Below are 12,374 nucleotides of genomic sequence, written 5' to 3' on the forward strand. Positions count from 1 at the left end.
GTCGCAGGACGACCCGAAAGCAGCAGGAACAACCGTTAAACCGAGAACAATAAGAAATGAACTACAGCACCACCATCTTTGGTCAGACGAAACGAAACAAAGCTGACGCTCGTTTCCACGGCTACGGCGGAACACAGATTTCGCTCCGGTTGCCGTAGCGATAACTACAGCGGTGACGTCTTAACCTTCCTAAATGTACACATACACGTGCAAAAGAAATCCCAGCGTACTAAGACATTCATCAATAGCCTAACTATCGCTGTACACCCGTTGCTATGGTTACACACGTAACCAGAGTGTTATCAACTGTTCTTGTCAACCATTTCCATGCATTGTAACCTACACATAATAGCTTATGATAACAGAAAAGACAACAGCGAATTTAGAAACACCAATCTAGCCTAAACTTTTATTTACCCTTGTTGTCATGGTTACGTACCCATACTAGGACTAGCCACCTATCAGCCAATCGTAAACAAGTATTTTCCATAGCCAAATCGAAACAACGTGCATAGCAACGATATACACGTCTTATGCAGCTGCTTGACATTGAAAACAAAAATAATAATAATAATAATAAATATCAACACAGTATCCATCGCTCACAGGAAGGAGATGCTGCCACGGCAACAAGCTGGCTAAGAAGCACTGCAATCGATTAGCTGGTCTTTCCACAGCCAATCAAACGTCCCCTGAGGGTTGCCAAGTCAATCTAATCTAAACGGCCCAAAGAGATGATGCAATTATTGGAAAGTTCATTTGCACAATTAGCTTGTCTAAGATCTAGCAAACAACACCTGAGTGTGTGTGTGACTAACTGGCCATCTCCACTCACTGATCTTTGCCTCTGTGTATGAACCGTCCCATTTGTAGAGTATACATAAAACACATTCTTCATAGTCATATGCAGTATGTAAAGACAAGACACTTGGGGTCGTGTTTTCAAAGGAAAATAATCAACGACGGGGTGGATGTGATGAAGTGGACTTACTGCCACCACCCTGAAGTTTCATCCTAACTGAACATCATTAAAGCGCACCGATTATGGTTTTGAAACGTACCTAATTTTGTTTTAAAGCTCTCATACGATAGATTTACACGAGGTCAAACAACACTTTAACGTGCTCGTCATTTAAACTGCAGCGTTACCGTTTTCCACAGTGTCACAAACGACTCGTTCAATGATCCGTTCTAAATGATTCGTTCTAAACTCCTCCTTTCAGAGAGCATACTCTGCTCTGATTGGTCAGACGTCCCAGTCTGTTGTGATTGATCTACCGCTGAAAAGGAAACGCCCACTGCCGTAACGAGTTTCACGTCCGCCCATAGGCGAAAAAATTTCGTTAATTCATTATTCGTATGCTGTAACAGTACAGTACGTGAGAATTATCGTTCGGCAGCTTATACGACACGGTCATGTGACCACCTGTGAGTGAGTGTGGAGGCGGGGGCGTGGTCAAGCGCCGGGTTTGTGAATGGAGGGCGGAGTCGGGAAAGGTGAGTGGCAAGGATAAAGAGGGGCAAGTCGAGAGCCGTGAGAGAGAGTTGAGTAGCACAGAGTCTGTGTGTGTATGTGCGCGCGCGCCGTGAAATAAAATCGCTGAAAAGCGAAAGTAATAGAAAATAAAGAGCCCCTTTCTGAGTTGTTTCTGCTCCACCCCAGAAAGTGTCACCGTGACATTCACTGTGAGTGAAGTCGCTGTTACCTCCGACTGATTCATTTCAGATTTTAAGTCACGGTGACCAGAAAGGTGCTACAAAACTGAACATTTCGAATGTTTACACATGTTTAGCTCCTGCTAATACAGCGCCCTACAATAATATTGGCACCCTTGGTAAATATGAGCAAAGAAGGCTGTGTCTTTATTGTTTAAACTTTTGATCTTAGTCTGCTCTCATGGATATCAGACAATTGTGAGCAAAACATAGGTGTATAAAAAAAAATTAAAAAGAACTTTGTGTAAATATAAGTGTACAACAATTATTGGCACCCCGATGGATTCATATAATAAAAATATATTGAAGTATATTTCCATTGATATATATATATTTTTTAGAGCACTGTAGTGAGAAAAATCTTATCATAGGTGATAAAATATCTTTGATCTTTTTAAAATATCCCCTTTCATGTAGTGTGTTATATACGTGGCTGTTTGTGAACGTAAAAATGTCTTTAAAGTTCCAAAAATGAAAAGTGCACGACAAACGGAGTTACTGACTCATAAAAGAAGGAACCGATTCTGAACAGCTGAAACGAGTCGTTAATGATTCCAGACTTACTTCCTGTACTAACTAATGGTCTTGATTGGCTGCTCGCTGACAGAGGTAGACCAATCACTACAGACTGGGACATCTGACCAATCAGAGCAGAGTATGCTCTCTGAAAGGAGGAGTTTAGAACGAATCCTTTAGAACGGATCATTTAACGAGTCGTTTGTGACACTGGGGGGAAAATGGTAACGCTGCAGTTTAAATTATGAGCACGTTAAAGTGTTTTTTGACCTCGGATGCACGTAAAATTATTGCTTGAGACCTTTAAAACAAAATTAGGCACGTTTCAAATCCATAACATGTGCGCTTTAATATTGTAATGTTGAATTGAGGGATGCTCTGGGCCCATATTGGGAAATTTGGCCTAGGTTGTATATTATGAAAGCATCTTTGACATGCTTGGATACCGGTCGGTACCTACCCGCCGAAAACCGATTAACCAACCTGATACTGAATGAAAACACAACACTCGAAGTAAAGTACTGCTGAACTTTAGTACAAAAATAAACAGTACTGACTGTACCATGAAAATGTACTGTACTTTTTTAAATGAAATAAATAATAATATACATTGACTATTAATTAATATTAAAGTAAATAAAATATACATCCAAACTGAACTGAAAAGTAACGCTCCAAATAACAAATGAAAACAGAGAAGTCCAAAATGAATCAAAAACACTTCAAATAACACGACAAAATTAGTCAGTGATGGTTTCTATTTCGCCTCTAGAGGCCGCTCTCGTGCTGTAATACGACAGCGGACCCTTCTCAGCCGCTCCGCAATGGACGCACCCGGGAAAAACTATCGGCGTGGATTTTTACATGATTAACCGCTAGTTCCAGCGATCGATCGGTCGACCTCGTACATGCTGCTTCTGGGTGGGGTTTCGTGCGAGTCCCGTATACAGCCTGCCGTTTTGAATTTAAAAATTGGTGGCTCTGTTATAACGCTGGGGGGCATTTATTTATTTATGCCGCCGTTGTTTTGGTCCGCTCGTCCTCTTTAAAGAGAAGTATGGACGTGGCCTCTTCCTGATAGGCGTGGTCTCTTCCAGGATGACCCCGCCCTCATCCACAGAGCACGAGCGCTCATTGAATGGTTTGATGAGAATGAAAGAGATGCTAATTACACGCTATCGTCACACTCACCACATCTCGACCACACTGAAGACCTGTGGGAGAATATACTTTGGAAGAATGGTGTTCATGGCTCCAGTACAGCTCCAGAGATGTGGAGAATCCATGCCAAGGAGCCATTCTGGTGTCTCTCGGTGGCCTTAACACCTGACTAACACACTTTACTGTCTGCCTGAATAAATTACACCCAGTATGAATAGAGCAAGCCTGTGTCTGGGTTTTCTGGTTTATCTGGTGAAGTCATGATAGAGTAGCTGTAAAGGAAATATATTTCAAATGACACAACACACACACACACACACACACACACACACACACACACACACACACACACACGCTTCCTGCCTCTGGGCCTGTTCAGTATGTATGAGCTCTTGCTATAAATCAATCTTTTGCTTTTCAGTATCTAACAGTAAAATAACACACACACACAGAGTCAGTATTAAGGTCAGTGTTGCCTTGGGTATAAAGAGCGCACTCATCTCGTCGTTCTCATTCCAGTGTGTAAGAACTTCTAACACACACACACACACACACACACACACACACACACGCAAAGAGAAAAGAGAGAGAGAGAGAATACTGAAAAGATTAAATAGTAAGATATAACTGTAAAAAAAAAATTAAAAAAAACGCTACTGCATTGAAATTTAACAAGCTACCAGACTGTGATCTTCTCAGGTGTGCTGCTTCAATTCAGCATCCAAAGAAAGACTGGCTAATACACACATACACACACACACACACACACACACACACACACACACACATACGAGAGGAGTGAAATATTTAGAGGAAATGCATTAAGATTGGCGAATGGAGCTGACAGGCGGCTGAATATCATTATTCACTAATGTTCCCTCTGCAAGCCCCTTGAGAGAGAGAGAGAGAGAGAGAGAGAGAGAGAGAGAGAGAGAGAGAGAGAGAGAGAGAGAGGAGGGGGAAGAGGAAGAGAGAGAAGTAGGGAGAAAGGTAGGGGAAGAGGAAGAGAGAGGGAAGAGAGAGATGGGGGGGAAGAGGAAGAGAGAGAGAAGAGGGGGAAGAGAGAGGGAAGAGAGAGAAGAGGGGGAAGAGGGGGAAGAGAGAGGGAAGAGAGAGAAGAGGGGGAAGAGAGAGGGAAGAGAGAAGAGGGGGAAGAGGAAGAGAGAGGGAAGAGAGAGAAGAGGGGGAAGAGGGGGAAGAGAGAGGGAAGAGAGAGAAGAGGGGGAAGAGAGAGGGAAGAGAGAGAAGAGGGGTAAGAGAGAGGGAAGAGAGAGAAGAGGGGGAAGAGGGGGAAGATAGAGGGAAGAGAGAGAAGAGGGGGAAGAGGGGGAAGATAGAGGGAAGAGAGAGAAGAGGGGGAAGAGAGAGGGAAGAGAGAGAAGAGGGGGAAGAGGGGGAAGAGAGGGAAGAGAGGGAAGAGAGAGAAGAGGGGGAAGAGAGAGGGAAGAGAGAGAAGAGGGGGAAGAGGGGGAAGAGAGGGAAGAGAGAGAAGAGGGGGAAGAGAGGGAAGAGAGAGGGAAGAGAGAGAAGAGGGGGAAGAGAGAGAAGAGGGGGAAGAGGAAGAGAGAGAAGAGGGGAAGAGAGAGGGAAGAGAGAGGGAAGAGGGGGAAGAGGAAGAGAGGAAAGAGGGAGGAAAGAGGAAAGAGAGGCGTGTGTTCGCTCTGACTCGGAGGAGCTATAAATCAAGGTTGGCTCTGGCGGGTTATCCTTGTACATGTTAGAGCGCGCGCACATACGGTGTGGGGCCTTTGCTAAGCTGTAATTAGAAGCACAGAAATCTTCATGCAAGCAGCACTGACTGAACCTTAAACACTCACTGCATCGAAACATTCCCTACTCCCTATTCCCTACTCCCTATCTGATCAGTAACCCAGAGCCTTTAACCACTGAGCCACCCCTGCCCCTACTCCCTACTCACTGCTCCCTACTCTGGAAATTTGGGACACTATTTTGTCCACTATATTACACAGGTCTGCTCACCACAGTGCGACAGCAGTCATCTTCGTTGGTTAACCTGCTCTCCACAAACTCAATAAAGTTACTGAGCGCACTAGAAACTGAACATGTGACTATAGAAATGACTTCATGAAACCATTAATCCACCACTCTCTGACGTTTCTTAATGTGTAAATGAATCGAATGAATCAGCACCCAAAATGATTCACTTAAACTGATTCACTTGACTTTGAATGAATCAAAGCACTCGAGTGAATCATACCGTAGTGTCCACTGCTAATCCGGCGATGGGCGTGGTGCTCTGCGGGTGGTCATGTGATCTCTTGTTGCTAAGCGACAGGAGGACATGTTTGGTTCTGAGAGAACGCGAGAGCGACAGAAAAAGAGCTGAGAGATGTGAAGTGAGAGGGGAAAAAAAGCCATGCTTCATTTTTCAGCTTGAAGTTAATTGAGACAGGAAGAGAGAGAGAAAGAGAGAGAGAGAGAAAGAGAGAAAATTGTCAAAAGGCAATCGCGCGGTAATAGGAGGCAGGAGCTGGCAGCGCTTTAGAAAGATGCTGAGACACAGGAAGACTGTTAAAGACAGACAGATACTTTCAGACAAAAAATCCTGAGTCATCTCATTCCTCTGAACATTTCACACTTCACCTTTTACACACCTTTCCATTCACTCACTATTACGCCTACAACAACTGAACGACAAAAGCGATCATTATCGAGGCTGTGGCTCTTGCTGTGTCACTTCATTTAGACTTAAAACACATTTCGTAGAAATTCTAACGCCGAGAAACGCTACAATGTGCAGTTTCCTTAAAGTACACCTTACACACTTTTTAACTTGTTGTGTGTCAAGTTCTCAGGTCGCTTTCAAACCTGCTTTCAGTTTACATCGAAGGTTCTGGGAGTTAATTCCCTGCTCCTGCAGCTTCAGATTCCTGCTCCTGTAGCCCAGCCCCGTCAAGCTTTCACCATGTTGTTCAACCTGAGATGCTTTTCTTCGGTCGAGCCACACATGATATGATGCCAGTATATAGAGATGCCAGTGATCTTGACCCTTTCTGCTCTCTGGACCTACCTGATCCATCCTGATGCCCTACTTCTGGATGGAGCTCTCAAGAACTGGGGGTTACATTCTACCACTGCAGATGACTCCAAGCAGTGCAGCCTGGAGACTGATGAAGATGGTACTGCTGGAAGTACCATGGAGATGGTTTCGGACCTCAGTTCCACATGGACGTTCTCGCTGTGGTCGCTGGGACTACGGTTGCTGCCATGACCTCGGGACTGCGATTACAACATACAGTTTCAGGTCTCCTTTAGTGAACAGTGGACTCGTTCAACAAACAGACTTCATATAAACACCATAATGAACTTTCTTTTACATTCACACTGTCCGTCTCGACCCAGATGAGGACGGGTTCCCTTCTGAGTCGGGTTCCTCTCTCATGTTTCTGTAAAGCTGCTTTGAGACAATGTCCGTTGTTAAAAGCGCTATACAAATCAAATCAAACTGAATCGGATGCTTTTCTGCTCACCACAGTTGTCAAGAGTGGTTATTTGAGTTTCTGTCATCGCAAACCATCAACGAAACCTCTCCACCAGCAGAACTGATGCTCGCTGGATGTTGTTTGTTTTTCGCACCATTCTGTGCAGATAGCTGCGTGTGAAAATCCCAGATCATCAGCAGTTTCTGAAATCCTCAAGGCAGCAACCACGCCACGGTTAAATTCACCTTGATGTCTGATGTCAACATTACCTGTATCTGCTTGATGTTATTCGTTGTCCTGCAGCCGTGCTGGATCACTGCACGAATGAGCAGGGGGACAGCCGTTCCTATTAAAGGGGCCGGTGAGTGAGGAGTAAGCATTCGATAACATGCTCGTGCCATGATAGATCGTCCAGAATACTGCGTCGTAGAGGCAGGAAAAAAAGTGCACAATTAATCGATTAGCGAAATAATCGTTAGTTGCGGCCCTGAACGCAATCACAAAACCACACCGCGGAAAACCAGCTTACTCACGTCTGCTCCCAAAACAGCCTCGCTTCTTCCTCCTCCAAAATAACCTCTCGCTCCCTCTCTCTCTCTCCCTCCCTCTCTGTCTCCCCTCCCTCTCCCTCCCCCCTCTCTCTCTCTCTCTCACCCTCTCTCTCTCTCCCCCCCCCCCCTCTCTCTCTCTCTCTCCCCCTCCCTCTCTCTCTCTCTCTCCCCCTCCCTCCCTCTCTCTGTCTGTCTCCCCCTCCCTCCCTCGCTCTGTCTCCCCTCCCTCTCCCCTCTCTCTCACCCCCCCTCTCTCTCTCACCCCCCCCCTCTCTCTCTCACCCCCCCCCTCTCTCTCCCCCTCCCTCTCTCTCTCCCCCTCCCTCCCTCTCTCTGTCTCCCCTCCCTCTCCCTCCCCCTCCCTCTCCCCCCTCTCTCTCCCTCCCTGTCTCACCTCCCTCTCCCCCCCTCTCTCCCCTCCCTCCCCCCCTCTCTCCCCTCTCTCCCTCCCTCCCTCTCTGTCTCCCCTCCCTCTCCCCCCTCTCTCTTTCTCTCCCTCCCTCCCTGTCTCCCCTCCCTCTCCCCCTCTTTAATTAAGCGCAGCTGAAACGTATTTGAGATGCACCCTGTCGTTAAACGTCCCGGTGCGTTATTGTCCGAAGTGAAAAATGGACTGGAGTGGAATTGAGAATCGATGAAGATCGTGTTATCAGTCCATAAAGACCGAACGCACGTTAATCGACGTGTGATCGGTGCAGGATTACCGGAAGGACATTATAATAGTTTAAAACGCTCTTTCCTAGCAGCTGTTATCCTCCGTAATACGCACGATAAGGCCTTCAGGAGAAACGAGCTGACCCAGAATCCCGTCGACAGCTGATGTCACTCTCTGCAACACACCCGCTCTCTTTAACCTGCTCAGGGAATTGTGGGATTACTGGTACTGAAAGGACACAAACCGAAGATTTGTATTAGCAAAATGCCAAACACAAAAGAGAACAGGCTCAACTCAAATACGCTATAAACACTCGAGCTGAAAGTCGTACAACTGACACGATGAAGAGGGAAAAACACACGATGAACACAGTGGGCGTGGCCAAGAGTCAGAGGACTTGTTCCTCCAAATACTATACTGCGTCCCAATTCGCCTACTTATACTATGCACTAATAGTATGCACTCTATTTGTGAAGACCAAGTACACACATACGCTTGAGCATGAAGCTGAAGAAATGAAGCTTTGAAGAAAGATGCAGTGATGCTTGGTGTTTGTACAGTTAGCCTGCACTGCTAATAGATCTGCTAATAGCCAATACGAAGCCTGGTACGTAACATGTAAATCAAACTAACAACTGTCACACTGATTAGTGCGTTATTTCATTTGTTATATGTATATACACACAGTGCCGTCCACTAACATTGGGCATTTTCAATGCTTGTGCTATTTCCTTATAGACACTTCCCATTGTGTGAAGCTCAACAACCTTTTGCCGCACATCACAGCTACATTCCTCGCTCTTACCCATTGTTATGAATGACTAAGGGAATTTGGCCTGTGTTACCTCATATTTATACCCCTGTGAAACAAGAAGTCACGGTTAAACAATTCCCAGTTCCTAGTCACCCAGGTGTACTAAAAAAAACTTTAAATATCAACATCAATATACTTCAAATATATTTTTCTCATATGAATTCATCGGGGTGCCAATAATTACTGCACGCTTCTATTTAACAAAGAGATTTTTTTTTTGGATAAACCTGTGTTGTGTTTGCAATTGTTTGATATCCATGAGAGCAGAGTATTTTTGTGAATTTTTTGAACAAAAGATCAAAAAGTTCAACAGTAAAGACACTTTTTCACAGCCTTCTTTGCTCGTATTTCCCATATAAGGGTGCCAATATTAGTGGAGGGCGCTGAGATATATCTCAATTAAATGATGCAGTGGTACCTCTGACAAGTGTATTTAGCTAGTGCGGCTAGCTTGCTCTGCTAAGCTGCCAACAAACACGTACGACTCACACGACGCCTGGGACGTAACGTGCCTCCAAACGACCGATTCTCGCTCCATTTTCACTTTTTTAAACATCACAATTCATTTTCAGATCCGTTTTGAAGCAGAAGTATGTAATATACTACCGTTTCTCATTCAAACTGAAAACGCAGCACGGACGGTACACGCCCACAAGCGACAACGTCCGTGCTCGAACCACACCACCAAACAGACAAACAAACAAACAAACAAACAAACAACACAAACAACCTGGTGCTAGTGTGAACACGGGGTCGTACCTAATTTGCATATAATTGAAAAATTTGCATATAATTTCTCCCTCTTTCTTTCTTTCTTTCTCCCTCTTTCTCTTTCTCCCTCTTTCTTTCTTTCTCTCTTTCGCCCTCTTTCTTTCTTTCTTTCTTTCTTTCTTTCTCTCTTTCTCCCTCTTTCTTTCTTTCTCCCTCTTTCTTTCTCTCTTTCTTTCTTTCTCCCTCTCTTTCTCTCTTTCTTTCTTTCTCCCTCTCTTTCTCTCTTTCTTTCTCCCTCTTTCTTTCTTTCTTTCTCCCTCTTTCTTTCTTTCTTTCTCCCTCTTTCTTTCTCTCTTTCTTTCTCCCTCTTTCTTTCTTTCTCCCTCTTTCTTTCTTTCTTTCTGTCTCCCTCTTTCTTTCTCTCTTTCTTTCTCCCTCTTTCTTTCTTTCTCCCTCTTTCTTTCTTTCTTTCTTTCTCCCTCTTTCTTTCTTTCTTTCTTTCTTTCTTTCTCCCTCTTTCTTTCTTTCTTTCTTTCTCCCTCTTTCTTTCTTTCTTTCTTTCTTTCTCCCTCTTTCTTTTTCTTTCTTTCTCCCTCTTTCTTTCTTTCTCCCTCTTTCTTTCTTTCTCTCTCTTTCTTTCTTTCTCCCTCTTTCTTTCTCCCTTTCTTTCTCCCTTTCTTTCTCCCTCTTTCTTTCTTTCTCCCTCTTTCTTTCTTTCTTTCTTTTTCTCTCTTTCTCCCTCTTTCTTTCTTTCTCCCTCTTTCTTTCTCCCTTTCTTTCTCTTTCTTTCTCCCTCTTTCTTTCTTTCTCTCTTTTCTCCATTTGAAACACAAGAACCAGACCAGGAGTATTTTCCCCCTCTAAAAGCCTCACACAGCACATACAGAGGAAGTGAGATTAGGAAGGAGGAGAGTAAAGAGGCTGAGTTTAACCTAGCCGTGGTGTGTGTGTGTGTGTGTGTGTGTGTGTGTGTGTGTGTGTGTGTGTGTGAATGTAGGCCGCTACACCTCCGCAGGCTCTACCTTTCAACCCACCTCTCTCAGGGTTTGAGCAGAAAAGAAGAAAACGGGCTCAGAGCAACAAACATCAAACATCCAGTCACACGTCCTGAACATGACTCTCACACACACACACACACACACACACACACACACACACACCCCGTTCACTCTCTCTAATAAAGAAAGAGTTGATTTCGAGTGAAGTATCCCAGAGATCAGCGCACATTCATGTTAATGGGAGATGAAGATCACGGTCATGTGATCACTCGCCCGTTATCTAACAGCTTGTTTAATCTTTGACTGCATGTTTTTTTCCTTCATGCTGCTAATGAGCTGTCAGTGAAGACAGTATGGAGATAAACCCGTACGACCATGAGCAAATAAACGCTCGACGGTCTCTCCCGCGTAACATCTGCTATTACACTGTGATGGATGGGAAAAAAATCCTCTGGATACACAAACAACAACTTCTTTCTTTTCTTTTTTTTTTCCTTTTCTTTGCTTTTAACAGACGAAAGACGCAACTCCGGGACGTGTGCGCGTCGGTCCGGAAGAACCCGATGGATGCTGCTGAGTCATTTCACTCGGTTCCGCCTTGAATATGAAGGGTTTTCCCGGGACACCACGCATGTGTGTGGTTCTTTCTGCTAAAGTAGATGTCGTCTGTCAGAGTGTGTTCTCGGTGGACAATCCCAATTTTGGTCCCAAAATGTATAACGTCTTTTCCCAGACTGGCACACACATTTAGCTTTCTCTCTCTCACACACACACACACACACACACAGTTTAAATAATATCTCAGTATGACTTTCAATACTCGGTAATACTGAATTCTCTCCATTACACCGCGTCGCTGTTGGATTCTTGATTCTGATTGGCCGGGAGGCGTTCGTGACCTTTTCTATACTCTAACGGCAGCTCTGACGGTAGTGCAGCTGCAAATCGCACTTGTATATTAATACCCTCGTTCTGATACGTTATCGTTACTATGGTAACAGTCCGTTGGCCGGGGCTTCGTCCGTACGGCATAAACCGATCGACGGAAGGAGTCTCCGGTGTCAGCGCTTTGTAGCAGTCAGAAGTAAAGCTGTAGCTTTTACTCTGCGGAGTTGTTTACGCTTTGCGGTTGCTCGGTAACGGGAAAATCTACGCTTGTTTTTTATTTTTGTCATAGCAACTTCGACAGAGAGAGAGAAAAAAAAACACACACAAAAAAAGACAGGAGCGACTGTTTATAGCTGCTATAACGTACGTGCTGTGACGTGTTTGGTGGACATTCTACAACGGTAAATGCAACTATAAACGGATAAAAAGCAAGGCGTTCTTTAGCAAACGGAACAACTGTAATAGTAGTTGTATAAAAGGAATAAAACATTTATTGGAAAATAATCGCAGCGACTCCAGTTTGCATCAGGCTGCATCACACACCCATGCCGCTGAGTATTCCTCAAACCGCCGAACTACGTCCGGGAATTCATTATTCCATCAAGAAACACAGATCTCTGCACTGACCTGACAGAATTATGTAAAACAATTTCAAACACGGGGGGAAAAAAAAACAAAAAACTCGCACATTTTTGTCTTGTCTTGTCTTGTTGCAGGATAAACCCATATTATGTTCTAACATTTTGGGTTTATATATGTGTGATTATATTATATATATATATACACACACACACACACACACACACACATACATACACACACATATACACACAACTTTTTTAACAGATTAACTAAAAAGAGAAGAGCGCTACATTTACTTTATTTCTGTTCAAGAGCCATGGGGCGTGCTAACTTTTGCAC

The 12,374-nt window shown here is 44.3% G+C and overlaps 1 protein-coding gene across 2 annotated transcripts in view; it reads right to left on the bottom strand.

Moving 5' to 3' along the window:
• mast1a (microtubule associated serine/threonine kinase 1a) overlaps positions 1-12,374 on the bottom strand; it is a 61,978-nt gene that overhangs the window by 31,637 nt on the left and 17,967 nt on the right. The gene's annotated exons all lie outside the window — the stretch shown is intronic.

Source organism: Ictalurus punctatus, chromosome 26, assembly GCF_001660625.3.
Source record: "Ictalurus punctatus breed USDA103 chromosome 26, Coco_2.0, whole genome shotgun sequence".
NCBI lineage: Eukaryota > Metazoa > Chordata > Actinopteri > Siluriformes > Ictaluridae > Ictalurus > Ictalurus punctatus.